General features: G+C 39.5%; 1 non-coding gene across 1 annotated transcript; it reads right to left on the reverse strand.

Moving 5' to 3' along the window:
* Nucleotides 1–919: 919 nt before the first annotated feature.
* On the reverse strand, nt 920–1,026 carry LOC127110062 (small nucleolar RNA R71). The gene has a single exon (XR_007797300.1). It is a non-coding gene; the product is annotated as a small nucleolar RNA R71 (small nucleolar RNA).
* Nucleotides 1,027–5,096: the final 4,070 nt, after the last annotated feature.

Below are 5,096 nucleotides of genomic sequence, written 5' to 3' on the forward strand. Positions count from 1 at the left end.
TTTGATTAGGGAGTACAACTCGGTTCTGAATACGCGAAAGCGACAGTTCCTGTTAAATTAGTTCTTTTCAAAGTAGGAAACATTGCCCATAAGTAACTCTACTAGCAAGTACTTGGATTATCAATCGATTACGTGAATTACATTCGACCCTGTCTTTATTAATTAAATTTATTTCAATACTTTACTTTTCATTGCACCCTCTAAAAAACACCTATTTTGATTGCCTTTGATAAACACCATAACAATAGATAACGATAGATTGACACTTGGTCTCTGTGGATTCGACAATCTTTTATTTTACTCTGACGCGTTCGTATACTTGCGAAAAGCACCACATCAAGTTTTTGGCGCCGTTGCCGGGGACCAATTTCGTCAAATTTCATTTCCCTGTTGTTATATCGTTTAGACTTAGGCTATTTCCCTCCGGTCAATGCGAAGAACTCGCAGCACCGGAAGTTTAAGCTTAGTATACCCTCTGGCGGAACCTGAACGTTACGCTCGCGCACGTTTATTCTTTCATAGAATTAAGAGAGCTATGGCCGAAGATCAAAACCAAAGACCTCTTAAGGACTTCGCTCAACCATCTAATGAAGAACCTAGTTCTAGTATAGTAAACCCAATCATCCCAGCTAATAATTTTGAACTTAAACCATCCCTGTTGCAACTAGTGCAACAAAGACAATTTGCGGGTCTCGCTACTGAGAACCCAAACCAACATTTAAAAATATTTCTTCAATTAGCAGACACTTTTAAAACCAATGGAGCTTCTCCTGAGGCAATACGTTTAAGATTATTTCCTTTTTCCCTCAGAGATAAAGCCCTATCATGGTTAGATTCCCTTCCACCCATTTCCATTACGACTTGGGATAACCTTAGAAGAGTTTTTCTTGCTAGATACTTTCCCCCGAGTAAGACCGCCGTTCTTCGAAACCATATAACTAGATTTACCCAAAACCAAGGAGAATCGTTGTTCGAAGCTTGGGAGAGATATAAAGAGTTGTTACGAGCATGCCCACATCATGGCTTAGAAAATTGGTTAATCATTCAAACCTTCTATAATGGACTTCACTATAACACGAAGATGACCATCGACGCTGCCGCAGGCGGTGCTCTGATGAACAAACCTTATCCTGAAGCTAGTGCCCTCATCGAAGATATGGCTCAAAACCATCAATCATGGGGAGTCGAACGAGCGACAGTTGAGAAGAAGGAAGCCCAAGGAGGAGTGCATGAACTAAGCTCTATAGACATGATGCAAGCTAAAATGGACACATTAGCCCTCAAAGTCGAGCATATGTGCATAAACCCGAATACTGTAGCCGCAGTTTTGTCGGATTGTGAGATATGTGGAACCAAAGGACACCAATCTGCAGAATGCAGTCTATTAAACGAAACCCACTCCGAGCAAGTGAACTACACCCAAGGGAACCCATATTCGAATACCTATAACCCTGGATGGAGGAATCATCCAAACTTCTCCTATAAAAACAATAACCCTATCCAAAATAATGCACCTCCGAGACCTAGTTATCAGGCCCCAAGATCAAATCAACCTATGCAACCTGTGCCACCAAAGCCGAGCCTTGAGAAAATTATGGAAAATTTTATCACCGCTCAAACCCAACAAAACAAGGAGTTCATGAACCAAAACATTCATGTTAACGAATTGATTACTCAGTTAGGAACCAAGGTTAACCAAATAGTTACTCATACCAAGATGCTTGAAACCCAGATCTCTCAGGTAGCTTTAAACCAAGCCCCTCAGACTACACCTGGAGGACAATTCCCTGGACAACCTCAACAAAATCCGAGAGGACAAGCCAATGTCATTACCCTACGAAGTGGGAACGCTTACGATGAGCCACAAAACCCTAGATTGAGTGAACCCAAAACTTCTAAGGAATGTACCAAACCCACAGACGAAGTAAAGGAACCAGAGGAATCTGAAAACCAGGAAGGTCGAGAAAATGGAGAAGAACCTAAAGATAAAACTTATGTACCACCCCCGCCATATAAACCACCTATACCATATCCGCAAAGACTCAAACAAACCCAGATCAATAAACAGTATCAAAAATTTATTAAAATTATAGAAAAACTTCATGTAGAAACCCCTTTCACAGAAGCCATCACCCAAATACCTTCTTATGTAAAGTTTCTCAAAGACATCCTTACCAACAAACGTAGACTTGACGATCCGAAGCCTTTGGAATGTAATGCTATTTTCGAGGACAAATTAGCAAAGAAAGATAAAGACCCTGGAAATTTCACCATTCCTTGCCTTTTGGGTAATCATGTCATCGAAAAAGCTTTTCTAGACTTAGGAGCTAGTGTGAGCCTAATGCCTTTAGCAGTTTGTGAGAGGTTAAACTTAGGAGAATTATAACCCACTAAGATGTCACTTCAGTTAGCCGATAGATCTGTTAAATATCCGATAGGCATTTTAGAAGATGTTCCTGTTAGGATAGGTCAGTTATTTATCCCTACTGATTTTGTTGTCATGGACATCAAAAAGGACAATGATATACCAATCCTTCTAGGTAGACCATTCTTATCGTATGCAGGAGCCATAATAGATGTCAAGAAAGGAAAGTTGACATTTGAGGTGGGTGACGAGAAAATAGAATTTATACTTTCGATATTTCTTATGGCACCTGTGATGGGAGACTCGTGTTATGCCTTAGATATCATTGATGAATGTGTTAGAGAATTAGAACAAAAAGAAATTATAAAAACAATTAAGTTACCATCAACTCTCATAAGGGAAGATGATGACTTTAAGAAACCTTACATCGATGATAACCTTTACGAATGTTTATCCCTTACTCCAGATCCTATGCTATGCCCTAAGAAACCAACCTTAGAACTTAAGGAACTGCCTAAGAACCTAAGATATGAGTTCCTCGATGAAAAGATGAACCGTCCAGTTATAGTTAGTGCTTTCTTGAGCCAAAAGGAAACGAACCAACTTTTAGATGTTTTACGAAGATATCCCTCAGCCTTAGGATATAATATCTCTGACCCAAAAGGTATAAGCCCATCCGTATGCATGCATCGGATTTCCCTCGAAGAAGATTCAAAACCCTCTAGGGAATATCAGAGAAGAATAAACCCTATAATGAGTGATGTCGTTAAAAAGGAAGTTCTTAAGTTACTTGAGGCAGGTATCATCTACCAGATCTCGGATAGTAAGTGGGTGAGCCCTGTGCATGTAGTACCTAAAAAGGGAGGCATCACAATCGTGCAAAACGATAAAGGAAAACATGTAGCAAAACATTTAGAAGGAGGATGATGGATGTGTATAGATTATAGAAAATTAAATAAAGCAACTAGGAAGGATCATTTCCCTTTAGCATTTATAGACCAAATGTTGGAGCGTCTAGCCAGACACTCTTACTTCTGCTATCTAGATGGATACTCTGGATTCTTCCAAATACCTATCCACCCCGAAGATCAAGAAAAAACTACCTTTACATGCCCTTATGGAACTTTTGCCTACAGACGAATGTCGTTCGACCTATGTAATGCCCTAACCACTTTCCAACGCTGCATGATGTTAATCTTTGCAGATTACCTAGATGGTATCATGGAAGTGTTCATGGATGATTTCTCGGTTTGCGGATTTGATTTCCACAATTGTCTTGCTAACCTTGAGAAAATCCTGGAGAGATGCGTGGAGGTGAACCTCGTGCCAAACTGGGAAAAATGTCATTTCATGGTAACCGAAGGAATAGTCTTAGGACATATAGTTTCCGAAAAAGGTATAGAGGTAGATAAAGCTAAAATAGAAGTTATAGAAAACCTAAAACCCCCAAAAACCATCAGAGAAGTCCGAAGCTTCCTTGGACACGCTGGATTCTACCGGCGTTTCGTTAAGGACTTCTCCAAAATAACTAAACCTTTAACCGGACTTTTAATGAAAGATGCTGAATTCATTTTCGATGAAAAATGTAATGACACATTTAATCTTTTAAAGCAAGCATTGATATCTGCACCCATTATGAAACCACCTGATTGGTCAGAACCGTTTGAGATAATGTGCGATGCAAGTGATTATGCAGTTGGAGCCGTTCTAGGACAAAGGAAAGATAAAAAATTACATGCCATTTATTATGCCAGTAGAACCCTAGATGCTGCCCAACTTAACTACGCAACAACTGAAAAAGAATTACTCGCTGTAGTTTTCGCTATAGACAAATTTAGATCTTATCTAGTAGGAGCAAAAATTATAGTTTACACCGATCATGCTGCCATTCGTTACCTATTAAGTAAAAAAGATGCCAAGTCCAGATTACTCCGATGGATTCTATTACTACAAGAGCTTGATTTAGATATAAGAGATAAAGAAGGCACTGAAAATGTAGTAGTCGATCACCTTTCTAGGTTAGAACATCTAAAACCAGAACTAGTACCCATAAATGATGATTTTGCCTATGATAGACTGATTGCTAGAGTAGAAACCATTGAAGATAATAACCTAGATCCTTATGAGCACCCCCAAAATTCCTTAGCAATAAGTAACGTACCCTGGTATGCAGATTTCGTTAATTACCTAGCTGCTGATATAGTACCCCCTGATCTTGATTACCACCGCAAGAAGAAATTCTTCCACGATGTGAGAAACTTCTATTGGGACGAACAACTCCTTTTCAAAAGGGGTAAAGATGGCATTTTTCGCCGTTGCGTTCCAGAAGAAGAGGTAAATAATATTATCGAGCATTGTCATTCTGCACCTTATGGTGGACATGCGAGCACCTCTAAGACATACACCAAGATTCTTCAAGTTGGCATATTCTGGCCTACCATGTGGCGTGATGTCTATGCTTGCATTGTCAAGTGTGATAGATGCCAACGCACTGGAAACATTTCAAGGCGTGATGAAATGTCTCTAAGAAACATTCAGGAAGTAGAACTCTTTGACGTATGGGGTATAGATTTCATGGGACCTTTTCCACCATCCTTAGGAAACAGGTATATCTTAGTAGCTGTAGACTATGTGTCTAAGTGGATTGAAGCTATAACTGCACCCACAAACGACACTAGGGTAGTAATCAAACTATTTAAAAACTATATATTCCCTAGATTTGGAACACCAC

The sequence above is a fragment of the Lathyrus oleraceus genome, chromosome 7, assembly GCF_024323335.1.
Source record: "Lathyrus oleraceus cultivar Zhongwan6 chromosome 7, CAAS_Psat_ZW6_1.0, whole genome shotgun sequence".
Taxonomy (NCBI): domain Eukaryota; kingdom Viridiplantae; phylum Streptophyta; class Magnoliopsida; order Fabales; family Fabaceae; genus Lathyrus; species Lathyrus oleraceus.